The 27,322-nt window shown below is 39.2% G+C and overlaps 1 non-coding gene across 1 annotated transcript; it reads right to left on the minus strand.

Moving 5' to 3' along the window:
- Nucleotides 1-21,719: 21,719 nt before the first annotated feature.
- Nucleotides 21,720-21,828, minus strand: LOC112128696 (U6 spliceosomal RNA). Its single transcript, XR_002911173.1, has one exon. It is a non-coding gene; the product is annotated as a U6 spliceosomal RNA (small nuclear RNA).
- Nucleotides 21,829-27,322: the final 5,494 nt, after the last annotated feature.

Consider the following 27,322-nt stretch of genomic DNA (forward strand, 5'->3'; position numbering starts at 1 on the left):
TTACTGTGCAGATGCCACACAATATCAGGGCTGCCGGCCAGCTTGGAATTAACCTCCGCTAACAGATCAAGTCCAAAATTGTTCAGTTTGGTAAACGGACTATGATTGCATGCAGATTTAGTTTGTTTGTTCCTTTGGACAGGAAGTGTTTTGAAGTTACAGAGAATCATTTGAGAATATTGTAGGATAGGCAGAAACAGCATTGTTTGTGCATATTGTGTTGGGTGGAACTTTAAAGGATAGACTGCTCCAAGGATATGGAGACTATATATCAAGGCTGCCTTGGACTTCTTTGGAACCTGGAATTGAAACAGGAAGATTTTTCACCCTCTCATTCATTTTCTTTTCTTTTCTTTTTTTCTTTTTTTGACAGGTCTCACTCTGTTACCCAGGCTGAAGTGCAGTGGTGTGGTCATGGCTCACTGCAGCCTTGACCTCCCTGGCTCAAGGGATCCTCCCACCGCAGCCTCACAAGTAGCTGGGACTACAGTCACATGCCACCACGCCAGGCTAATTTTTTAAATTGTTAGTAGAAATGAGGTCTTATTATGTTGCCCAGGCTGGTCCTGAATTCCTAGGCTCAAATGATCATTCTGTGTCAGCCTCCCAGAGTAGCTTACAGTGGCTTACAGGAGTGAGCCACTGTGCCCAGCCCAGCATTTCATTCTTAAAAAAAGAAAGCACTCACTCCGATCTTTGTAGACACTAGACACTCAATAAATGCTTTTCAATGAATGAATGAAATTAAGAAGTATAATTAGGCCAGGTGTGGTGGCTGACACCTGTAATCCCAGCACTTTGGGAGGCCAAGGCGGGCGGATCATCTAAGGTCGGGAGTTCGAGACCAGCCTGACCAACATGGTGAAACCCCGTCTCTACTAAAAATATAAAAATTAGCTGGGCGTGGTGGCGCATGCCTGTAATCCCAGCTACTCAGGAGGCTGAGGCAGGAGAATCGCTAGAACCCGGCAGGCGGAGGTTGCGGTGAGCCAAGATCGTGCCATTGCACTCCAGCCTGGGAAACAAGAGTGAAACTCCATCTAAAAAAAAAAAAAAAAAGTACGATTAAAATAAGATAATATTTTAAAGTCTTAATTTTGTAAAAGGAAATTCACAGTTTTTGAATTATTTAATGGCAGAAGTTAAGTCATTCTGCTGTTCTAGAAATTACCATTGTGTTTTGCATAATTATTAGGAAGTGACTGAAACAAGTTTGTTAAGGCTATGATTGTTTTGTTTTGTTTTGTTTTTTGAGACAGAGTCTTGCTTTGTCGCCCAGGCTAGATTACAGTGGCACAATCATAGCTCACTGCAACCTCTGCTTCCTGGGTTCAAGTGATTCTCTTGCCTCAGCCTCCTGAGTAGCTGGGACTACAGGCTACCTATTAGCCTGTCACCATGTCCGGCTAATTTTTGTATTTTTTGTAGAGGTGGGTTTCACTATGTTGGCCAGGCTGGTCTTGAACTCTTGACCTCAAGTGATCCACCCACCTTGGCCTCCCAAAGTGCTGGGATTACAGGCATGAGCCACCGCACCTGGCCAGGGCTATGATTTTTAATAGGTGAAATATTAAATTACAAATAAATCTTTATGGAAATGTTAGGTAACTGGAAATAAAGCTGTAGGGAACATCTAGTTTTAAACTATATAACAAAGAAATTAGCAAACAGGATGATGATGGGTGGGTAAAGAATGTAGGTAAAAGTAAACTTTTTACTTTGAAAGATATGACTATATTAATAATTAAAATTAAGTGTTAAACTGTAATTTCAAATAAGAAGTTAGCAGTCTGTTAACTTTCAAGAACACAGTTTAAAAATAGCTCAAGGAAGCCGTCAATTAGTGGACAATGTTTGCCGTTCATGTTCTATGTGAGAAATCTCCTTGCACTTTTGAGAAGTATTCTTCTCACCCTCATTTTACATCACAGAGACCTTCTTGCATTATATCCTAAAATGTGTTAAAATAAATATATGAGCAAAATTAAAAATTAGATCTTCAGTCTGGGCACGGTGCCTCATGCCTGTAATCGCAGCACTTTGGGAGGCTGAAGAGGATGGATCACCTGAGGTCAGGAGTTCAAGACCAGCCTGGCCAACATGGTGAAACCCCGTCTCTACTAAAAATGCAAGAATTAGCCAGGCGTGGTGGTGGTACACATCTGCAGTCCCAGGTACTTGGGAGGCTGAGGCAGAATTGCTTGAACGCAGGAGGCAGAGGTTGCATTGAGCCGAGATTGTGCCACTGTACTCCAGCCTAGGCGACAGAGAGAGACTCTGTCTCAAAAAAAAAAAAAAAAAAAAAAGAAAAAGAAAAAGAAAAAAAGAAAAGAAAAAGAAATTAGATTTTCAAAATCATTATTTTCTTTTTTTAAACTGTAGTTGCTAATAGAAAAAGATGCTCAAGATTGAACTTTTGATATCATAATAGGTTCCAGAGACTTTGGTAGTTCAAGATATCTGGATTTGGATGCAATCTAGACCACTTTGGGCGAATCTGATCACAATTGCCTGTTGCTTAGATTCTCCCCTGGCTTCACATTACTTTCTGGGTAAAGATCCAAGTCTTTCAAACAACTTCAAGGTCCTACTCTGGTCTGGCTGTTTTCCCTCACCAGACTCCTGTTATACCAGTTCTCTCCTCTTCTCTTTTCTTTCTGTTTTTACACACTCTCTTGCTTTCTACCCTGCAGTTATGAAGGCTACTTTTTAGTTGCTCAGAAGCACCTCTCTCCTGCAACAGGGCCCTATTACATGCTATTCCCTGATGCACTTTTCTTATTAACCTTATTTGCTTTATTAACTCTTATTTATCTTTCTTTTTTCATTTTCTTTCTTTCTTTCTTTTTTTTAGACAGGGTCTTGCTATGTCACCCAGGCTGGAATGCAGTAGTCCTATCCTGGCTCACTGCAGCCTTGAACTTCTTGGCTCAAGCAGTCCTCGTAATTCAGACTCCTGAGTAGCTGAGACCACAGGCATGCACCACTGCCATGCCTGGCTAATTAACTTTTTTTTTTTTTTTGTAGAGACAGGGTCTCACAATGTTGCCCACCATGGCCTACTTATCTTTCAAATCCCTGTTGTCATATTCTCAGGAAAGCTTTTTCTGACTTCTCTGACTAGGTGAAATCCCACCTTTTTTTCTCATGACCTTCTCCGGCGCAACTATACATGTAATTGTGATTGTTTCATTAATAACTGTCTCTTTCACTGTATTTTAAGGACCATGAGGGCTGGAATCCAAGTCTGGTTTTGCCCACCATTGTATTTCCAGCACCGAAGGGCCTAATACATACAGGGAGCTCAAACATTAGTTTTCAATAGGATGAATGAGCCGGGTGCGGTGGCTCACGCCTGTCATCCCAGCACTTTGGGAGGCCGAGGCGGGCGAATCACGAGGTCAGGAGACTGAGACCATCCTGGCTAACATGGTGAAACCCCGTCTTTACTAAAAATACAAAAAATTATCCGGGCGTGGTGGCGGGCACCTGTAGTCCCAGCTACTCGGGAGGCTGAGGCAGGAGAATAGCGTTTACCCGGGAGGCAGAACTTGCCATGAGCCGAGATCGCGCCACTGCACTCCATCCTGGGGACAGAGCGAGACTCCGTCTCAAAAAGAAAAAAAAAAGGATGAATGAATAAATGACGGAAATAATTAAACTTAGTCCCCACCTGTAAAAGAGGGGCATGGGGTCACTTGGAAGATTGGATGACATAAAGTATCTACCCAGCCTAGCATATGGGAAGTTCTCAATAAGTAGCTGCAATAACTTCAGTTAAATGGGGCTTGATAGTTTATTTAGTAAAATTAGCTGTTTTGCTTCCATACTTTCAAAAAGCTTTAAACTTAGTAGAATTTGATTTATTTTATGTTTGCATAAACACAGGAATAATAATTTAGAGATTTAGAATAAGTTTTAACTGTATTCAGCTATATTTACCTAGTAATAGACAGTGTTTCTTACATTAAATCTTAACCGTACATGGACTTTGCTTTCATGTATGACTTCTTCAAAGTACATAAAACACTTTAGGGAAGAAAGGACCTGTTTAGCTGATATGGTTGTTTCTAACTAGAATATCTACTCATTGAATTATTTGTTCAGGAAATCCGGAGGCTTGAGAATGTAAATTCCCTCTTATTTGAGGGAACATTTAGGATATTATCCAACATTTAGGCTCTTATCCAACACTGGATTGAAGTATATATTTTTGGAATGGAGCCCTGTATCTGAAATGGTTTAGAAGCTCCATCCCCCATTAGGAGGAACAGGTACATTCACCTATAATAAATTATGTAATGGCATAGGTATTTGTTGTACAGTAGAATGCAGTGGTATTTCACTGTTTTGAATTCTTTAGGCTACTATGATGCTGTAAATGTGAATTTGTATATGACTTAGAATAAAAATCATTGGCCGGGTGTGGTGGCTCACGCTTGTAATCCCAGCTCTAATTTTAAATGATTTATTAGGAAGCTAAAATTATCTACATATATACTGAGGGTGTGAGTGAAAAAGACTCTTAGGTTTGTAGCAAGCACAATAACCTTACAACGGAATTCAGTTCTAGGCAGAAGATGAAATACTTGAGTTCCAAGAAAGAGTCCTATAAGTCTGAGACATCATCATGGCATTTCAACACCAGGCAGGGCCAGGGTTTGTGGCAGTAGACAAACAATTCTTTTTTTTTTTTTTAATTATTCTTTTTTATTATACTCTAAGTTCTGGCAGGCATGTGCGGAACATGCAGGTTTTTACATAGGTGTACATGTGCCATGGTGGTAAGCTGCACCCATCAACACATCATCTAGGTTTTAAGCCCTGCATGCATTACGTATTTGTCCTAATGCTCTCCCTCCCCTTGTCCCCCATCCCCCAACAGGCCCCAGTGTGTGGTGTTCCCCTCCCTGTGTCTATGTGTTCTCATTGTTCAACTCACACTTATGATTGAGAATATGTGGTGTTTGGTTTTCTGTTCCTGTGTTAGTTTGCTGAGAATGCTGATTTCCAGATGGATCTATGTCCCTGCAAAGGACATGAATTCATTATTTTTTATGGCTGCATAGTATTCCGTGGTGTATACGTGCCACATTTTCTTTATCCAGTCTGTCATTGATGGGCATCTGGGTTGGTTCCAAGTCTTTGCTATTGTAAATAGTGCTACAATAAACATACCTATGCATGTGTCTTTATAGTCAAATGATTTATAATCCTTTGGGTATATACACAGTAATGGGATTGCTGGGTCAAATGGTGATTTCTGGTTCTAGATCCTTGAGGAATCACCACACTGTCTTCCACAATGGTTGAACTAATTTACACTCCCACCAAAAATGTAAAAGTGTTCCTATTTCCCCACATCCTCCCCAGCATCTGTTGTTTCCTGACTTTTTAATGATCGCCATTCTAACTGTTGTGAGATAGTATCTCATTATGGTTTTGATTTGCATTTCTCTAATGACCAGTGATGATGAGCTTTTTTTCATATGCTTGTTGGCTGCATAAATGTCTTCTTTTGAGAAATGTCTGTTCATATCCTTCACCCACTTTTTGATAGGGCTGTTTTTTTTTTTTCTTGTAACTTTGTTTCAGTTCATTGTACATTCTGGGTATAAGCCCTTTGTCAGATGGATAGATTGCAAAAATTTTCTCCTATTCTGTAGGTTGCCTGTTCACTTTGATAATAGTTTCTCTTGCTGTGCAGAAGCTCTTTAGTTTAATTAGATCCCATTAGTTGATTTTGGCTTTTGTTTCCATTGCTTTTGGTGTTTTAGTCATGAAGTCTTTGCCCATGCCTATGTCCTGAATGATATTGCCAGGGTTTCCTTCCAGGGTTTTTATGGTTTTAGGTTTTACGTTTAAGTCTTTAATCCATCTTGAGTTAATTTTTGTATGAGGTGTAAGGAAGGGGTCCAGTTTCAGTTTTCTGCATATGGCTAGCCAGTTTTCCCAATATCATTTATTAAACAGGGAATCCTTTCCCCATTGCTTGTTTTTGTCAGGTTAGACAAACAACTCTTTTCATGTGTTTGGCATTCATTTCCCAAGAACTTCATACAATTGATAAAATAAGGTTTTTTTCCTCCACCTTCATAACTACTTTTCAAGTTATTATAAATCATGATACTTTTTAAATCTAAGATAATATCAAATACCCTCTGTCAGCCCATAGTACCTGAAGGGTAAGTACCTCTTCCATGTAGTCACTAGCATCATGGCTCAGCAGGTGTTATAAAATGAATCAGCTGGGATCAGGAGGGATTTAGTATGCTTTCAGTAATAGAGAGAGAATTTTAACAAAAATCTCTAGTATATTTTAATACCCATTTTTCATCAATTTATACTGAGTACTTTATGTTCCAGAATTATGCAGAAAAAAATTCATGTATTCTTTTTTTCCTATAATTGCTCTCCAAATAGCAAATGGATTTATTTCTCTTCTGAATTATATACTCACTGTATGAAAAAAAAAAAACCTCAAACATTTCCTAAAATTATAAAAGCAAAAATCCCAGAAAGAATTCTGTAAGTATATTTGAGACATCATAGTGGCATTTCTGGTTAATATTTGGTGAATATTTACTTTAAAATTCCATATTGCTAGTCATTAGATTCCAGACATCTGGAGGTTTGGGGACAGGTTGTTTTGCTAGAATAAGTAGTGTTGTGATAGGCATGCTTTTTTATATTTGCACATTTGTGTTTTCTTAGGATACATTCATGAAAATAGACTTTGAGTCAAATGTGTGCATATTTAAAATTTCTAATAATACTGCTAATATGCTCCCTAAAACATTATTCCAGTTTGCCTTTCTAACCCTTCTATGAGAGTGACTGTTTCCCCAAAACCTGACCGATAGCAAGCTTTGTCAAAATTTTAAAGCAGTGCTTACCTGGTATGTGACACAGAATATCTAATTGTTCCATTTTTTCTTTGTTTACTTCAGAAGTTGAGCATATTTTCTTATAGTCATTGGATATTTGCTTTTTTTTTTCTGTGAATTCAAGTTCATATCCTTTTTCCATGTTTTAATTGAGAGGCTTGTCCTTTATTTATTTATTTTCTGAAGTATCCTATTTTAAAATGCAAATATTATCCCATTTTCTATTTATCTTTCAAACCTACTTTCAGTATTTTCCCTTTTATTTTGTGTTTTGTCATACAAGACATGTTCAACTTATATGAAAATTCATGCCTATCAATTTTTTCGTTTACAGTTTCTGGCTGTGTTCAGTTGCTTAAAATAGCTTCTTGCATCCAAATTATAAAAATATTGGCCCTTCTAGTACATTTATAATTTAACATTATCATTCATACCAACTGGATTCTGGATGATTTACAGGCGGGCGCAGTGGCTCATGCCTGTAATCCCAGAACTTTGGGAGGCTGAGGTGGGTGGATCATCTGAGGTCAGGAGTTCAAGACCAGCCTGGACAAGATGGTGAAGTCCCATCTTTCCAAAAAAAAAGAAAAGAAAAACTAGCTGGGCATGATGGCAGGTGCCAGTAATTCCAGCTACTTAGGAGGCTGAGGCGGGAGAATCGCTGGAACCCGGGAGGCAGAGGTTGCAGTGAGCCGAGATCATACCACTGCACTCCAGCCTGGGTGGCAGAGAGACTCTATCTCAAAAATAAATAAATAAATAAATAAATAAGTGCTTATCTGGTAGGTGAAGCAGAATATCACATTGTTTCATTTTTTTCTTTGTTTACTTCAGAAGTTTAGCATATTTTCTTATATTCATTGGACATTTGCATTTTTTTTTTCTGTGAATCATCCAGAATCCATTTGGTATGAATGATAAAGCCAAGTTGCTTATTGGCATGCTCACAAGGCCAAGCGTGGTGGATGGATAAGTTTGGACAATGAAAGATAATAAAGGAGGATGATCCTATGTGAAATTTTGATTCAAAGCATGACAATTCTCACCCCAAATTAATCTATAGTTGCCAGAGCTAACAAAAATGAAGAACAATCAGTTACATTTGCATTACAGATAAACAACAAACAGTTTCTTAGTATGTTTCATATTGTATTTTATCTTAGTATGTTTTATATTGTATAGTATGTTTCATATTGTATTTTATATGTATTGTATTTCATATTGTATTAAATTTGTGTTAATTTTAACACAAAATTAAGTGGAATAAGTAAATAAAAATACAGTGATATTTGAAATGACAGCCAGAAAGTCATTATAAAATTTACTGATACCTTATGAATTGACATACTTAGGTTATTCAGAATTTTTTTTTTAGAAAACTATATTATATTCTGCTGGGTGCGGTGGCTCATGCCTGTAATCCCAGCACTTTGGGAGGCAGAGGCGGGTGGATCACCTGAGATCAGGAGTTCAAGACCACTCTGATCAACATGGAGAAACCCCGTCTCTACTAAAAATACAAAATTAGCCGGGTGCGGTGTCGCATGCCTGTAATCCCAGCTACTCGGGAGGCTGAGACAGGAGAATCGCTTGAACCCGGGAGGCGGAGGTTGTAGTGAGCCGAGATTGTGCCATTGCACTCCAGCCTGGGCAACAGAGCAGGACTCTGTCTCAAAAGAAAAAAAAAAGAAAACTATATTATATCCTAAAGATGACCCACATTCTCACTTCATTATCTCTACAGAGCTATTGGTTTTCAATGTATGTTTCTACACAACCAAATAGAACTTTGAGTCAAGCTTTATCCAAGACCTAACATATAGTTAATCACATGCAATAGGGATGTTATTTTATTTTTTTCAAATAGCAAGGATTCTTGTTTTGTTAACTATGTTAATGGTTCTCAACTCTGGCCATATATTAGAATTACATGGGGAGATTAAGAAAAATAAGATGACAAGAACCTTCACACAGAGTATGATTTATGTTGATCTAGAAGGGGGCCTTTTATAAATTATTCAATCTCCCAATGCCTCAGTTTCTTCACTAGTAAAGTGGGGAATAAAAGTATTTCCTATGTCAGAGCATCACTGTGAGGATTAAATGCTTAATCCGTGTGGTGTTTTAGAAGATATCTGACTTCTAATAACCCTTCAATAAATGAAAGTCATTATATTATTATATTTTGAAATCATAATACGGATTCATAGCTCACCAAAAACAAGAATAGAATGTAGACAAGACATGAAAGGAAGTATGGATAGATGATGGTGGGTGCTAGAACAGGCTTATACCTGCTTGCAAGAGCTGATTATGTGCATCTCTTCCCATGTTTTTAGTAATGTCAGTTTCAAAAATTAGCCATGGTGGCCAGGCACGGTGGCTCACGCCTGGAATCTCCAAACTTTGGGAGGCTGAAGCCTGTGGATCATCTGAGGTCAGGAGTTTGAGACCAGCCTTACCAATATGGTGAAACCTTATCTCTACTAAAAATACAAAAATTAGCCAGGCATGGTGGCAGGTGCCTGTAATCCCATCTACTTGGGAGGCTGACACAGGAGAACTGCTTGAACCTGGGAGGCAGAGGTTGCAGTGAGCCGAGATCATGCCATTGCACTCCAGCCTGGGTGACAGAGCGAGACTCCGTCTCAAAAAAAAAAAAAGAAAAAAAAAAGAAAAGAAAAGAGAATTAGCTGTGGTCAATGTGTTTACAACACAGACATCCCCAGATGTTGAAATTTATTTTTTTAACCCCAGGAAGCCAGTTATTAACAGGCACCACCAAAGAAGAGGATAGAGGTAGCTGACAGGGAAGTCTAAGAAGATACTAAAGGTTATTACCTTCACTTACTTCATGTTTTGACCTGGGCTTGGACTTAGCCAGTTGTGACATCTGTCATTCATGGAACAATTGCCTGAGCTTCAGGTCCCAAGAGATAGTGGACAGAAGAGCATGGTGAGGCTTCACTTGGCTTTGAATATAGAATAACGAGGGTGTGATTGAGCTTTAAATTTATCTTTATCCTAAGATTGGGGTAAATTATTTAATCCTTTTCTCAAAAACCTAAGGGTTTTTGTGAGGATATGCTCAGGTGGCACAGCAAGCCACAAGATAACATGGTCTATCTAACATTATTTCAATTTACATATATATATATATATATACTTAAAATACAGACCAAAGTAAATTAATAAATGATAATAATACAAGCCCACTGAAGGCCTACTTTAGGTTAGTGTTGGAACTCCCCAGCTACCTGTTCACTGGCCTTTGCCTTTGTTGTGTACTTAGATGGAAATGAATGGAAAGTACAAGAGTATCTTCATGCCTCTGCTTTCCCACTGAACAGAACAGGATGGTCGTCAGAATGAAAGGAAATCATGGATGTGGGCCGTGGAGTAGGGGCAGTAGCTTCTCTGTTTTTTTTTGTTTTTTTTTTTTGAGACGGAGTCTTGCTCTGTCACCCAGGCTGGAGTGCAATGGCCCAATCTCGGCTCACTGCAACCTCCGCCTCCCGGGTTCATGCCATTCTCCTACCTCAGCCTCCTGAGTAGCTGAGACTACAGGAGCCCGCCACGATGCCCGGCTAATTTTTTGTATTTTTAGTAGAGACGAGGTTTCACTGTGTTAGCCAGGATGGTCTCGATCTCCTGACCTCGTGATCCGCCCGCCTCGGCCTCCCAAAGTGCTGGGATTACAGGCGTGAGCCACCGCGCTCGGCCTTTCCCCTGTTTTTAGAAGGTTTGTTGGGTCAGCTTATGGCTTAGGAATTTAGTGATCAGTAAGCACCCAACCCAGGGTCTGAACTTTGACCCAAGGCCTCAGTAGCCCTAAGTGCTCCCTGAGAACACAAATCCTAATAGACTAAACATGGAAAAAGCCAGTCTCATTGCCTGAAAAATTATTTTTGCCTATCTCAACAAAAATCAGCATTTGTTATTGTTCAATTTTGCCTTTATTTGACTTTCTTTAATGAAAGAAACATAGTAAAGATTTTCTACAAATGACTGAAACATTCTTCACTTATGGAATTGCATTTATTTATTTATTTATCTATTTTTGAGACGGAGTTTTGCTCTTGTTGCCCAGGCAAGAGTGCAATGGTACAATCTCTGCTCACTGCAACCTCCGTCTCCTTGGTTCAAGCGATTCTCCTGCCTCAGCCTCCCAAGTAGCTGGGATTACAGGCATGTCCCACCATGCCTGGCTAATTTTGTATTTTTAGTAGAGATGGGGTTTCTCCATGTGGTCAGGTTGGTCCTGAACTCCCGACCTCGGGTGATCCGCCCACCTCTGCCTCCCAAAGTGCTGGGATTACAGGTGTGAGCCACCACGCCTGGCCAGAATTACATTTTTTTAAAAGCATTTTGTATCATTCTGCTAATTCACAATAGATTGCAAATATGCAACATTGTTATTTCAGTTTTTTCCTATGAATCTGAACAAAATCATACATAAAAAACTTCAATGTGACTTTTAATTTCTTAATTTTAAAAAGCCAAACCACAATTTTACTATTTTTGCGAGAAAGATAAATCACGTAAGACTTATCTATACAAATAATTCAACTATAAATTTACCTTTTTACAAATTTTCTTCTTTGGAAGCAGCAGATATGTAAAATCATTACATATTATGTTCATACTGTATGTACATAAAATGGACTAGAGACCCCAAAAGTAAATTCTTTGGAGAATTTACTTGGAAAACAAACCCTCTTTGTCTGAATATGTGAAAGGTACCAAAAAAGAGTGAAAACCAGTTTTCCTCTTTTTTTTTTTTCTTTACTCTTTTGTTTTTGTAGGAGAACCAGCAGTGGAAGAAAAGATCACTTCCTTTGTAGACACTTTATGGGTTTCGGATTCTGTAAACTCTGGCACATAACTTGACCCCAAAGTTAATGAAATCCTGTTAGACTTTCCCTGCCTTCCTTCGTGCTTCCATCCTTAAGATTATCTCACTTTTTAAAAATTCAGTTTCTATTTGTATACATGTGATCTTCATGTCATTGGCTTTTTATGCAGACACATTTCACCCACATCCTTTCCTTCCCTCATCTGGCAGCCAGTTGGGCTTCTTCCTGCCTTGAATACCACATTCCCTAGTTCTTCAAGCTCAGTCATTAGCACCCTGTCCCTCTACTAAAATTATGAATGAAAAGCCTTGTTGTTCTTTACAAATAACTCAGGCTGCCTCAGTCAGTCAAATTCGAATGGAAGTGACTGCCAGACAAAGGGGCGGGATGATGGACAGTGCTCACAGCAAGTCATCAATGCCCACAGGAAGTTTTTTAAGCCACAATATAGGTAGAGAGGCTTGGGCGTTCCCGGAGGACAAGCTTACAGAAGGAGGCTGGGAGGTGGGGGGAGGGGGACTTTCTGTGTCTGTTTGGAACTTAGAAAAAACTTCCATGAAGCTCAGAGATAACAATGTACAGAGTCAGTTTTGCCCTACCAAGAACTTAAAAATCCAGCCATGGAGACATCTACACCTTGCAGTAATTCTGGTTTGCACCGACACACACAGACAAAAGTGAAGGCACCAACCATTTACTTGGTTTTGAATGCTGAACGGTGCAAGAGTGGGTTACATACTTGGAGCAGCACAACTCCCTGCTGAGAAGTTGCATTGTCTTGGGCCCCTCTTTCACAACAGGGGAAAAGGTAATTGACAGCCCGATTGTTTGGCTGGGACCCCTGCTGTTTTAAAATCCTGGAAGGCCCCAGTCACACGTTGTCAATAATAGCCGTCGGAGGTGAGGAGTGAAGAAGGGCTGTTCAGGAAACAGTTTGAGCCCTTCAAGTGGACAGGCCTCAGTGACTTCTGCACTCTGGCTGCCACAAGCAGCTCATTCAAAAATAACCTTAAAGTAATAAATCAAACTTGTTTCCTGAACTATACAAGGAACAGCTGGTTATTTTTCCTCACTTTTTTTTTTTTCAAAAGCCAAAAAAAAAAAAAAAAAAAAGAGAACGAGATTTTACTACAGGAAACCAAGCATGTCAAAATTTGGCAAAGCAATTTGGATGATTTATCAGTTAAACACTTCTCTTTTTAATGTTATGCTTTCATCAGTCTTTTTTATTTAAGCTTTTCAGTTTTGCATTCTGTTTGCTGCAATTAGTGTCCCTTATCTGTTCACCCCCTACTTTTGAAAGGAAAATGAGTTTAGGATCCTGTCTTTAGAGTATTTTGCTGTGTAATTTCTAATGTACTGGTCAAGTAGCTCAACTTATTTTACAGGTAAAATTTGTTTTCTTCCACAGAGTTCAGTTTGGATTTAGATCTACAGCTCCACGTATTTGTTTCTCCTGAGACCCATATATTTTGGAGTTCTGATGACAAGGCAGTTTTTCTTTAGTCTATTGATTTAGGAACCCTGACCTAGGTGTGCATATGCTGTAACTGAAGTAGTCTGGTGCTTTAAGTAAGAACATTTTGCAATTTTTCTGTCTCTTTGGATCTGTTTGTGTCTTACTTTGTGTGTCTCTTTCTCTCTTTAAATATGTTGCACTCTAGAGTCTGGAAAAAACTATCTTCTCATTGACTTTACAAATAATTAAAATGCAGGCATAAATAAACGATATAAAATAATTTCCTTCCATGATGATTACTATGTATCTTTATTTTTATAGATGACTAACGTTTTGAACAGAAACCATTTTAAATGAAAATTTTTTTTATCAAAGTGTGCATCTTAGAGATGAGTTTTTCACAACTTGTGGACATCTAAAATAAAGAATGAATGTGTCAGATTTTAATGCACTGTGTCTATTTCAATCAATTTAAATATGATTGAACTATTAATATTAAAATTAAGTATAAGGTTATGTAAAACATCTCTTTTCACAGGATAGTTTGATCACTATTTAATGAATTAAAAGAAGTGCTGGTCAGTTTAGCAGTATATGGAAAATTACAAGTTATACTTTGAGATATTGTCATACATGTATGATAAATTTATTTTTCTCCTTTGATCATCCTTTCATAATAAAATATTTGTAATGAAACGTATGCTTACAGGAAGATAATACAATTCAATTTACAATGGAATTAGGTCGTGGTAGCCTTCATTTTCTTTTGTATTTGCAGTAAACAACCATGCCATAATAGCACAAATAAATCTAGCTTTATGCTATATGGTTAGACTAACACACTTGGTATACTTACAGTATCTTGGCTGATACAACTGTGAATCCATATGGGTGTGGCTTCCATATAAATGTTTCTTCCATATATGGTTGATATTCATACTGAACCTGTTTTGATTCATTTTTTCTTCACTTTCAGCATTTTCAGCTTCAAACGTGTTACCTGACTAGATGGAATTCCTTGAGAACTGTATTAACATGTTTCAAAGAGTTGAATTAACAGGTTAGTACCATGTCAGAAAAGAGTGTTCCTTGAAAAGTTGCACAGTAGTTATACAGACAGTTCACAGACAATTATATAATTCGTAATTTATATGTGAATTACACATAGAAAATATCATCTTTAAAATAAATATTCAGTTCTATAGATGATTCATGTCTTTCTCATTAAGTCTAAGCCTTTTGTGGTGCTAAAGGATACTCAGGAATTGATGAACTAAGTGGACCCTCCTGCAGCCTCCGTCACTCCCTCCTTTGGCTTCTGTGGACTCTGGGCCTTAGTAGGGATGAGATAGTGAGTGTAGACTGAAAGTGTTCTGTACAGACTTGCTTTCTGGCCTCCTGTTCAGCTGCCAGTCTCACAGCTTGCCCTGAGAATGGACTTCCTGTGCAGTCGTTTACACTCAGTATCACACTAAGGGCTCTTTGTCACTCAGTCTTTGAGACAGAAGGGGGCGAGATAACAAATCTAGACTGCTTGTGTTGACTTTGTGGATAAAGTAAAGGGCTGGAGTCAAGAACCCTGGGTCTTATCCTAACTCTGCAACTGCCTTTCCTGTGACATTAAGCCAGGTTTTGACCTCTCCATTCCTCAGTTTTCCTCATCTATGAAATGAGGATCCCTATACTGTCTTCTCTTATTTTATTACAAAGATGTGGTTTCTGAAAGAGTTTCTAAATGCTTAAAGCCCTTAGTAAAATATTTTTTTCTACAAGCAGATAAAATGACCTTTTTCTGCTTTGGAGAGATGGGATGGATACCGCAGTTGATTAATTACTCCCTACTCCCAGAAATACTTCTCTTTAGAACCCCGTAAGTAGGGCCTTTCCCTTCTACCGTTGTAAGTTTTTTCTCATTATTTCCTTTTGTGTCCTGTCTCTTCCCCCTGCAATATTTCCCTCCTTTCTGTGTGGGAAATGATAGCCCCATGCTATGGGATCAGGGTGCGTAGAAGTTGGTAAAGGTAAAGTACACTTATAAAAGGCTGTGTTCAAAGTGCATCTGCAGAGACGTGGAGGAAAACAAGGAGAGCATGCTGAGTGACAGGAATGAATGGGGACACACAGTAAAGGCCATGGAAACCTCAGCGAATTTATTGGCTTCAGAAACGTAAATCCACCAAAACAGCTACCACCTGGCTAGATGGGTCTCTGGGTCCTGTGCCCACTAATTTAGACGGATCTTTTTGTAAAGAGATGATGTTGGACAGGGGTCAGAACCTATAGTGAAATTCAGGGATTCTCTCTGTGGAATGGGATGAAATGTCTCTTCCACTGATATCTGAATTTATATTCTTTTGCTTATTTAGTTCAATTATGTGAACAAATGGAATGAAAAGCGATTTACTCTACTTTAGTTAGAATTTGTAAAATATTGTGAGTTTTTTTCCTTTGTTTTAGATGGAGTTTCGCTCTTGTTGCCCAGGCTGGAGTGCAATGCTGCGATCTCAGCTTACCGTAACCTCCACTTCTGGGGTTCAAGTGATTCCCCTGCCTCAGCCTCCCGAGTAGCTGGGATTATAGGCGTGAGCCACCGCGCGCCCGGCCAGTATTGTGAGTTTTAAAGAATGCATTTTAATATATTTCACTTTTTAAAGTTCTTAAGTGGTTTTGTTGCTAGTTTTTAAAAATTTTGTTTTGTGAAGAGATTGGTAACATAAATTGTAAAGCAGAAATTAATTCACCTAGCTTTCCTCATCACAGTTTAAGACGGATATTTGTATTCTGGTTTGCTTCTTTGTTTTTCCAGGTCCACACATTCACTCATATGTGTTTAGATTTTTCATTTGGAAGGCAGTGATATAATTTCAGGCCTATATGTTTTGACCTCTGTTCACACATGGTTGTTATATGGCCTGACATTGTGTTTACTTCACATTTCCTATTTTTTCACTGTATATCTGAGGATATTTCATGCTATTTTGTTACCTAAAGAGAGGCTATTGCTACATGGGGAGACATATATACATATATGTAGGAGTACACCTATGTGTGCATGTGTGTGTATTTATAAATGTCTCTCCATGTAGCAGTACACATATATGTGTATATATAATTGGTTTTTATGAGAATTATGTGAAAAGACACACAAGTCTGTTTATAATACAGATCTGAAGGAGAGATAGGAGAATATTGATTTTAAAAATTTCCTGATTTGTTTCACTTTGTACAACAAAACAGGTATTACTTTCTTAATTAAAAGCATCAATAAAGAAAATGTTTCAATACTGATTAAAAACAGTTAAAGAGGAAATTTAACAGTGGCAAATAATATTTGTATTTTATAAGGGTTTTGCCAGTCTTGACAAAGTATCTAGAAATTCACTAAAAGACAGTTTCTTTTGTTTTTCAGAGCACACATTAAAAAAAAAAAAAAAAAAAAAAAAATCACAATGATTAGTGCTCCCTCTGCTGGTTTCCCTGCAACAGTTAGTTGCGGCGATTTGGGAAGATAAAAAGACAGCGAGGAAAATACTGTTATTTTTGGTCTTTAAACATTTCTATAAACATTTCTATATACAAGTTTTATCCTTGATTGGCAGCAAATGCCAATGTAAAAAAGAAAATTTATTCTTTTTTAAAATTCAATAGTGATTCTGAAGTTGGGCTAGATAATTATAATCCTTTTAAAATTAATTCCTCCCTTCTTGTATCATGAAGCAAGACATAAAGCATAACAATTCTTATTTATTGGGATTTTTCTTGGGTAGGAGTTAACCTTATATAGCTAACTCTCAGTAACTTGACCTAGCAGTAGTAAAGTTGGCTGTTTGAACATCAAGCTGACACTCTAGTAAGCAAAATAGAGGTTTGGAGTGACATTATCACTGGAGAATTACATTTTGTAATTAAACACTTTACTGTATCATTATTTTAGTCTACATCATCCTATGTGAAAGATATTTGGAAATTGCATAGTTGATTTAATTTATCTTGATATCCAAACTATAATTAAAGATTCTTAGAATTCATTGGATTTGTCAATTTACTCTCTGGGAATTTGTACTTTCATGAATCAGAGTATGTTGATCCATATACAGTGTTCATTTAACTAATACTTGTATTAAATCACTTCTAAATGCTTATTATACCCTGTATTATAGTATTATATTCTGAGTCTTAAAGGTGCTTAATGTGAAGATTCTCTCTCTGCATGTTCAACTCTTACTAACTTTTGGCTTTAGGTAGAAATCAGTTAGTGTATTATATGATAAAATAGGAAACTGTTTCCCTAGGGATATAGGTATTCAGTAGGGAGCTTTGGAGTCTCAATGAGCTTTTTAAGGAAGCATTTTTAATGGTAGGTTTTAGGGAGAGTTTTTGTAGTAAGATAAAGTAGATGAGAAAGTGTTGCCTCTAAACAATCAATAAGCTGGGAATGGGGTGCAGAATGAGGAGAACCCTAAGCAATAGGCAATAAGGAGTGAAAGGAAGGAGGTGTCACTCATTGGGAAAGAAAAGGAACTTTATGTCCTCGACTGAGAGCTGCTGTCTTCTTAAAAGTCATTTTTGTGAGGTGTGCTTGTGGAATGGTAAAACAGAAAGGAAATAACAGAGTAGAAGGTCAGATCTCCTAAATCAACCTTATTCATCACTGGTGTGCAAGATACCATCATCAGATCATTTTAACACTCTGAAAAATACCACGGAGAGGTTTAGCAAGTGACAATTAATATCGGGGAGCAGCAGTTTCTAATAAGGAGATCCAGCCATTGCTGCTGGAGTTTAGATGTGGAATTTCTAGGCTCTGGAAAGTGTAGAGGCAGAAATGAGGTGATTACTTTCCTCTCCATCATAAGGATTAAGGCTAACACCCCTATAACAAAGACAGGTTATCAAGAAAAAAGAATAATAAATTTATTTAAGCACAGTTTGATATGATATGGGAGGCTTCAGAATGAAGATCCAAAGATGCAGGGAAAACTGTTGTGTTTTATGCTGATGTTCAATGAAGTATGGATAGCCATATAAAATATGATTGGACAAAAAGGATAAAATCTAATGCTCTGATGCTAATAGACAGAGTCAGGAAACTCGGCAAAGCCTGTCCAGATTTTTCTTGGTCTTTCTATGTAGCATTATTTTGTTGACAAAAAAAGCCAAACTGTGTAAGATATTTGAAGAGGTTTATTCTGAGCCAAATATGAGTGGCAGGGCCTTTGACACAGCCTCAGGAGGCCCTGAGAACATGCGCCTAAGAGGATTGTGTTACAGCTTGGTTTAATACATTTTAGGGAGACAGAAGTTGTAGGCATGTAAGGTATACATTGGTTTGGCTCAGAAAGGTGGGACATCTCAAAGTGAGGGGGGAAGGTGGGGAAGGGGAGCTTCTGGGTCATAGATGGATTCAAAGATTTTCTGATTGACAATTGGTTGAAATAATTAAGGTTGGCTGGGTGTGGTGGTTCACGCCTATAATCCCAGCACTTCAGGAGGCCAAGGGAGGTGAATTACTTGAGCTCAGGAGTTCAAAGCCAGCCTGGGCAACATGGGAAAAACCCGTCTCTATTAAAAATACAAACATTAGCTGGGTGTGGTGGCACATGCCTGTAATCCCAGCTACTTGGGAGGCTGAGGTAGGAGTATTGCTGGAGCCTGGGAAGTCAAGGCTGCAGTGAGTTGTGATTGTACCACTGCACTCCAGCCTGGGTGACAGAGTGAGACCCTATCTCAAAAACAAAACAAAACAAAACAAAAATAATGATAATAATTAAGCTTTGCCTGATGACTTGAAGTCAGCATAAAGAAATGCTTGAGTTAAGGAGGGTTGTGGAAATCAAGGTTCTTATTATGTAGGTGAAACCTCTAAATAATAGGCTTCAGAGAGAATAGATGTAAATGTCTCTTATGGGACATAAAAGATGCCAGACTCTTACTTAAATCTCTCCTGGGTCAGGAAAAGACAAGGAAAGGGAAGGGGATTATTTACTGAATGTAGATTTTCCCCACAAGAGACAGCTTTGCAGGGCCAACTGAAAATATTTCAAATAAATATATTTTGGGGTAAAATACTTTGTTTTTTTTTGGGGGGGGCCTGTTATTTGTCATGTGATACTGTAAGAGAGTTAGGTTGAATTTGCTATCTTATTGCTACAAAGAATCTGTTTCGTCAGCCTTATGATCTCTATTTCTTTCTTTCTTTCTTTTTTTTTTTTTTGAGATAGAGTCTTGCTCTGTTGTCCAGGATGGAGTGCAGTTGTGTGATCTTGGCTCACTGCAACCTCTGTCTCCCGGGTTCAAGTGATTCTCCTGCCTCAGCCTCCCAAGTAGCTGGGATTACAGGCACCCGCCATCATGCCTGGCTAATTTTTGTATTTTTGTAGAGATGGGGTTTTACCATGTTGGCCAGGCTGGTCTTGAACTCCTGACCTCAGGTAATCCACCTGCCTCGGCCTCCCAAAGTGCTGAGATTACAGGCATGAGCCACCACACCCGGCCTATGATCTCTATTTCAGTGTTAATGCTGGTCAGTGGTGTCTTAACTCCAAAGAGAACAGAGTATAATAAGGCATGTCAGACCCCACTTCTTGTCATGGCCTGAACTAGTTCTTCAGGTTTCTTTCAGATCACCTTGGCCTAGAGGGGGGTCTTTTCAGTCAGTTGAGAGGCTTAGGATTTTAATTTTTGCTAACACTTTCCTTTGGGATATGGAGCAGGACCCCTCTGGAATGAGGGTCTAATTTCCTTATGGCCAGGTATTACACAGAAAGATGGGGGAAGGATAGAGTTGTATTTTTAGGCTTTAGGGCTGGCTTTAGAGAAAAAGCGTTCTAATTTCTATGGCTTGCCTCAGGGAGAATGAGGGGCAAGAGACAGGAGGGCAGAAGTTTGGAGAGAGACTTTGCTTTGCAAGCCTTCGCTTTGGGGTTTCTTTTTCTGAACCCCAACATTTCTCATTCTGAAACTTCCTCAAGAAGTTTCACAGTCCAAAAATTGATTGATAGATTGTCTCATAAGCCATTGAATCAGTCTCTTTCCTGAGAATAGGCCAGTCTAGCTAAACAGTTAACAGCTGTGTCTCATTTCAGGCAGTGATGTTGCCGATGGGCTTCCATGAAAGTCGGGGCTCTATACAGTGTGAGCAATGAGATATTTACTTTTGAGTATCACTTCCTGAGCCCCAACAAAGGACTTTAGAGAGTGCTGGGTCTGGATGTTGTGGAGGAGTTGGACTGAGGGGGCATAAATTCTTGGATTCCAGTGCTAGAGGACCTGGAGTCAACAGGGAGTGAATCAAAGCGAAAACAAGACTCAGTTTCTATGGCTGGGCTCTGAGGTCAGGAAGACTAATGGTAGGATCCTTGCTTTGGAAAGTGGGATGTGAGTGGCCATTGATAAGGCTGATTTGATACTAACCCCAATATACTGCTACATTCCTTCATCCTGAGACTGAAGAGGGTTTGCACACATGAGTGCATGTTCAGTTTAGGACCTAGAAGCACACAGATAACTGTGCCAAAGGGAGGAATTTTAGGAGATATTATTGGATGAGAGGTCATGCCCCTTGCTTCACAAAGCATGATGTATGGGCTAATGCTTACTTAGCCTGCTCATAAAGTCATTCTACATTAGAGGTTAGAGACTAAAGATACGAGAACACCCATTCTTCAAACAACTTTTACATTTACTTTCAGGACCACATAATTGTTCTCTAACTTTTCATGTATTTGTTTTCAGTTTTTTTTTCTCTTCAGATGATATATTTTAAGTTTGTTCAATGCAGGAATGTTTTTTCAGAGCTTTTGCATTTCCCCAAGTGCCTAACTTAAATTTTTACCCAGATTACTCTAAATGACAGAGCTGTTAAGGTTTTTTGTTTGTTTGTTTTCTTTTTTTTTTTTTTTTGAGACGGAGTTTCGCTCTTGTTGCCCAGACTGGAGTGCAATGGCACGATCTCGGCTCACGGCAACCTCTGCCTCTCGAGTTCAAGTGATTCTCCTGCCTCAGCCTCCCAAGTAGCTGGAATTACAGGCATGCACCACCATGCCCGGCTAATTTTTTGTATTTTTAGTAGAGACGAGGTTTTTCCCTTGAAGAAAGAATTGCCTTAAAAATTTCAGAAAACTATAAGTGGATTTGGCTTACGGTAATCAAGCTGATACTTGAAAACAATTGAACATAGGGAACTTTTCATTGAAGGCATATATATATATATATATATATATATATATATATATTTGCTTTTTTTGACAGAGTCTTACACTGTCACCCAGGCTGGAGTGCAGTGGTGTGATCTCAGTTCACTGCAACCTCCACCTCCTGGGTTCAAGTGATTCTCCTGCCTCAGCCTCCCGAGTAGCTGGGATTATAGGCGCGTGCCACCATACCTGGCTATTTTTTTTTTTTTTTTTTTTGATGAAAACCACAATTTTGTCATTGGGTGCCACCTGTTTTTGCTTAGATTCACACTATTTCCTTAGTGCTAGTTAGCAGATACTGAAATGATCTTCCCAGACTGCGCAAAATATGGAACGCTTCATGAATTTGTGTGTCATCCTTAGGCAGGGGCCAATGCTAATCTTCTCTGTATTGTTCACAGTTGTAGTATATGTGCTGCCGAAGCGAGCACTAATTTTTGTATTTTTTATAGAGATGGGGTTTCACCATGTTGGTCAGGCTGGTCTCAAACTCCTGACCTCAAGTGATCTGCCCGCCTCGGCCTCCCAAAGTGTCAGGATTACAGGCATGAGCCACCGCGCCCGGCTTTTTTTGTTTTTTGACACAGTCTTTCTTTGTTGCCAAGGCTGGAGTGTAGTGGCGTGCTATCAGCTCACTGCGAGCTCCGCCTCCCAGGTTCAAGCAATTCTTCTGCCTCAGCCTCCCGGGTAGCTGGGACTACAAGTGCACGCCACCATGCCCAGCTAATTTTTTTTTTTTTTTTTGTATTTTTAGTAGAGACAGGGTTTCACCACATTGGCCAGGATGGTCTCCATCCTCTGACCTCATGATCCTCCCGCCTCGGCCTCCCAAAGTGCTGGGATTACAGGAGTGAGCCACTGGGCTGGGCCAATGATAGCTATTTTTAAAAGTACTCTTTACATTGTTAGAAGAACCATTCATCGAAAGATTACTCATATGTTCTTAAGACTCTAGGAAATGCAGTTTGGAAAGGGAAAACTTTTATCCATATTCCTTAGGAGATCCACATGGAATAAGTTATATGTTTAGATGGATGCATGTGTCCCTTACCCTTGTACCACATGAAATCTGACACTAAGCAATGCATTAATCTAAATAAGGACAGGAAGCATACAAGATCTGTTGGAATTACTTCAAGCCTCAGAGCTATCTTTTAGTTTTATTCATATTACTTGAGAAAAAAATGTGAACCTTGTTTCTTCCCCTCCATACCCTTCTGGTCAGAAGGATAGAGATCCTCCAGATCTATACTATTTAATACGGTAGCGGCCAGGTGCAGTGGCTCACGCTTGCAATTCCAGCATTTTGAGAGGCTGAGGTGGGAGGACTGTTTGGAGCCAAGAGTTCAAGACCAGCCTGGGCAACATAGCAAGACCCCCAACTCTACACAAAAATGAAAAAATTAGCCATGTGTTGTGGTGCGTGCCTGTAGTTCCAGCTCCTCAGGAGGCTGAGGTGGGAGGACTGCTTGAGCCCAGGGTGGTTGAGGCTGCAGTGAGCTGTGATTGCGCCACTGCGCTCCAACCTGGGTGGTAAAGCCAGACTCTATCTCAAATAAAGCCGAAACCCAAACCAAAATATAGTAGCTATTATGCACGTGGGGTGAATGAGCACTTGAAATGTGCTGAAATATATACCGTGTTTCAAAGACTTAGTGCAAGGCCAGATGTGGTGTGACACCTGTAATCTCAGCATTTTGGGAGGCTGAGGTGGGAGGATCACTTGAGCTCAGGAGTTCAAGGCTGCAGTGAGCTATGATTCTGCCATTGCACTCTGGCCTGGGCAACAGAGCAAGACTCTGTCTCAAAAAAAAAAAAAAAAATCAAAGACTTGGTACAAAGAAATAAAAAGAATGTGAAATATCTAATTAACTCTTAAAATATTGCTGATATGTTGAAATGATATTGTTTGGATTAAATCAAATGCTAGTAAAGTTATTTTCACCTGTTTCTTTTTACTTTTTCACTATTCATAAATTTTTAGTTAACTCACATGGCTCACATTATATTTCTGTTGGACAGAGCTTCCCTAGGCCAACAGTTCTTAATCTTTCTTGATTAAATAACAGATTTCTTTGAGTATAGGATAAAAGCTCTATAAATCATAAATATTGATAGATACTGTCAGTTCTGCTATATCCAGCATGTGTTCTTAAGATGTGTACTGTGCAATATCATGCAATAGAAACCACAGGGCTGGAATTAGGGGAAAACATTCACAATTTTGTAATTGATACATAAAGGGATAGGAACTTAATAAAAACAGTAGCACGGTGAATGGTGAAGACCTATATCAATGCTGTAATAAGTGTAGCCCTTGAAAAGTATTTCTTTTGTTCGTGGAATGGACATTTGCTACAACTGCTCGCAGACAGACACATGCCTTCCCTGTTTCCACGCCGGCAGCCTTGTGTACAAGAGGAGATAGAAAAAGAATGAGGAAAAGGAGCAAAATAGCAGAGAACACAGAGGAAAATGCAAAATAGGCTCAGAGGAAAGAAGGGAAAATTAAGGAGAGGGCAGGTGGCCACATGGCTAGTGTGCAGGGTTGCAGCTTGCGAGTTATTGGAAAGTAAGGTGTAACTGCAGACATAGAAGGGTGTAGCTGCTCATTGTCCTTGTGCAGTGTGCACATGTGAGGATTCCTGCATAGTTCAATTGGGCACAGTTTTCTGTGTTGGCCTAGTGATGAGATTGGCAGATAAAATTGGCATAAGCAAATGTGAAGTAGCATTGTGCTAAAAGCTTTCCTAATATATCTGTCACATTGGGCGAGATTTTCCAAACAAGCATTATAGCAGAACTGACTGTAGATACATACACATATCACAGTAGATTCATGCACAGCCCACACAGGCAACCTCCAGACTAGGGTGTCCGAGAAGGCCAAGCATTAGGCATCGATACTGGAATGCCAGCCTTAGTAGCTTAGTAGCTCAAGGCCTTGTAGTCAAAAATAATTATGAGAAAGGCAGCCTAATGAGCAATTTGGAGCCCATGTTGCTATGTGGGATGGGGGTGGGATTTATGGCACTGGAAAGATTTGTTGATTTGGGGGGCAGAGAAGGCGAATTCATTGTAGTGACCAACTGGGAATGACCCAGCTACACAGTCTTTCTAATCTATGCCAAAGCTGTACAGAAAAAACTTATTTGTGAATAGGACTGCCAAATTTGTTCCCAGTGACAGTAAATGAATATCTGGTAAGTAGGGAAATTCCAATAGGTAACAGAGAAAACGGGCAGGTTCTGTCCTAATTTCCTGCTCCTACTTGTTCTGGGATTTAGTTGCAGTTCATAGCATCTGGTTCCTGTGCATTCACAGAAATAGGCCCAAGTACCTGTCAGAAGGAAATGAATTGAGAGAATCTTCAAGTCACTCAGAACAGTGAAGTAACTGAAAATTAAATTAAACCATTGAAGTTGGTTGCCTATTAAACATGATGGTGATGATAAGCTAACATTTATTAGACTTTTGGGATACACTAGGAACTACACTATGAGATTTTTGTGAACTATTTTATGTAATGTTCCTGATATTTTGAGACAGATTTTATTATTATCTCTTTTTATGGATATAAGTAACTCAGCCAACATCACACAGGCAGCAAGCAGCGGAGTTGGGACTTGAACTCAGGAAGTGTAAGTCAGGGTTTGCATGGGAACCACTGAACTCTTTGGTTTTATAAGTGGCATTACTGGGGCTTTTCATAGTCTACTGTGTACATATTCCCACTCTTGTTAAGTGTGTATAATGAAATTCTGTTACTTATATTATTTTTTTAAAAGGGAGAAAAATACCAAAAATAAATAAATAAATAAATGGATTTAAGCAAGGAAGACTACCAAAATGTTTTTATTGTTGTTTTTGAGACAGGATCTCACTCTGCTGCCCAGAGTGAAGTGAAGGCTGGAGTGAAGTGGCTTGATCACGGCTTTCTGCATTCTTGACCTCCCAGGCACAAGCAGTCCTCCTGCCTTAGCCTCCCAAGTAGCTGGGACACTACAGGCACATACCACCAGGCCTGGCTAATTTTTTAATCTTCCTGGAGACAGGGTCTCTCTGTGTTGCTTAGATTGGTTTCAAACTTCTGGGCTTCAAGCAATTCTCCCGCCTCAGCCTCCCAAAGTTCTGGGGTTACAGGCATGAGCCACCATACCCAGCCCCCAAAATGATTTTAAAGAATGGAAATCAACTTTGAGACTCTACATCCAGTATTTTATAATGGATGTATTTCCATAGCATGACTTGAAAATGTACCTACTTTATACATGTGTGAAAGGTGCTTTCTATTCATGTGTAGACTCTTAAGGGAGCTCCTTTTACTATCAAATGTACACATTATTACCACCCTTAAATTTCAGTAACTGCTGGTCATATAATCAATTTCAAGTTGCTGTTCAGTTTTATAGAATAAATGTTTAATATTAGACTGCTAAAATATTAACAAATGCCATTCATTATTTTTCAGGAACGAGTATAATACTAATTGTTTCACATGTCCAGTTAAATCTGTTTGTGTGATAAAAGAGAATGCTATGCTGCACCAAATGTAGCACATTGTTCTAAAACCCTGTGATATATTTGTCAAAACTATTTTCCAGTTTATTATCTTTACTCTGGAGTCTAGTTTATAACTAGTATATATAGTAAGGCATTTTATATTTAAGATAAATCTATTATTAAATGAAAATATTTCTCATCAAGTGGTTATAAGTAATAGCTCATTTTATTTCCTTTGTTTTATAAATCTATTATTTTTCCAGTTACTTGGTTCTCATGAGTAGATTAGAAATGAGAGATCTTGGCTAGGCACAGTGGCTCACGCCTGTAATCCCAGCACTTTGGGAGGCCAAGACGGGCGGATCACGAAGTCAGGAGTATGAGACCACCCTAACTAACATGGTAAAACCACATCTCTACTAAAAATACAAAAATTAGCCGGCATGGTGGCCTGCGCCTGTAATCCCAGCTACTCAGTAGGCTGAGGCGGGAGAATAGCTTGAACCTGGGAGGCGGAGGTTGCAATGAGCCGAGACTGCACAACTGCACTCCAGCCTGGGTGACAGACTGAGACTCTGTCTCAAAAAAAGAAATGAGAGATCTTAGAAATGAGAGCAGAAGACCATTCTTCCTCTTCTCCCCTTTTTACAGCCCTAGTTTCAGATATTACAAGGTTCCAGCATGTTTTGTCACAACTGTCTGTTGTGTGAAAGAAAATGAGAATACACATTTGCAAATGAGATTTCCCTAAAGAACTATCTCCCTCTCCGTTTTAAAAAAGAATCCTAGTAGGAGTACATTTCTCTTACTTTTGGATAATAAATACCACGTGAGGCACTTTCTCTTCCTTGGATGCTTCTTCAGATTTTGATGGAGAAGAAACATGAACCGGGTTTGCTCTCTGCATTCCTTTGTCTGATTTCCCAAACGTTCTTGGTTGCACTTCCCAGAAAGATGAAATGTCTGGGACTACTCAGGGGAAACTGTTAGGTGCAGCTGCTCTCCCCTCCAGTACTGGCCATCGCTCAGTTCCCCTGAAGGGAATATTCCTACATGGCTTCTCCAGTGGTGTAACACAGCTCTTCTGCCAGCAGCCTCGGCCAGGGGCCAAAGGACCAGAAAGAGGGGGAGGAGGTAGAGTCTCCTTAGCCACCCCAGAGGTATCTTCCTACCCCGAGGACATGAAGTGAACTTAGTGCATACCATAGTGTTTTAGACAAAAAGTAAGAGTGGCTCCTGGGAGCTAATCTTTAATAAAGGAGCAAGTTGTTCTGAAAAATGTGATACTAATAATTTGTGACAAAGGTTTAAGTTCTAGTGAAATAAAGTTAATGGCCATGTATTTGTGATCTCAAGCAATAGGTTGGTTGCTTCCCTTTGAGTCTAGGAGAGTTCTAGCATTTTTCTTAGAGGATAAGTCAC

Source organism: Pongo abelii, chromosome 14 (assembly GCF_028885655.2).
Source record: "Pongo abelii isolate AG06213 chromosome 14, NHGRI_mPonAbe1-v2.0_pri, whole genome shotgun sequence".
Lineage (NCBI taxonomy): Eukaryota > Metazoa > Chordata > Mammalia > Primates > Hominidae > Pongo > Pongo abelii.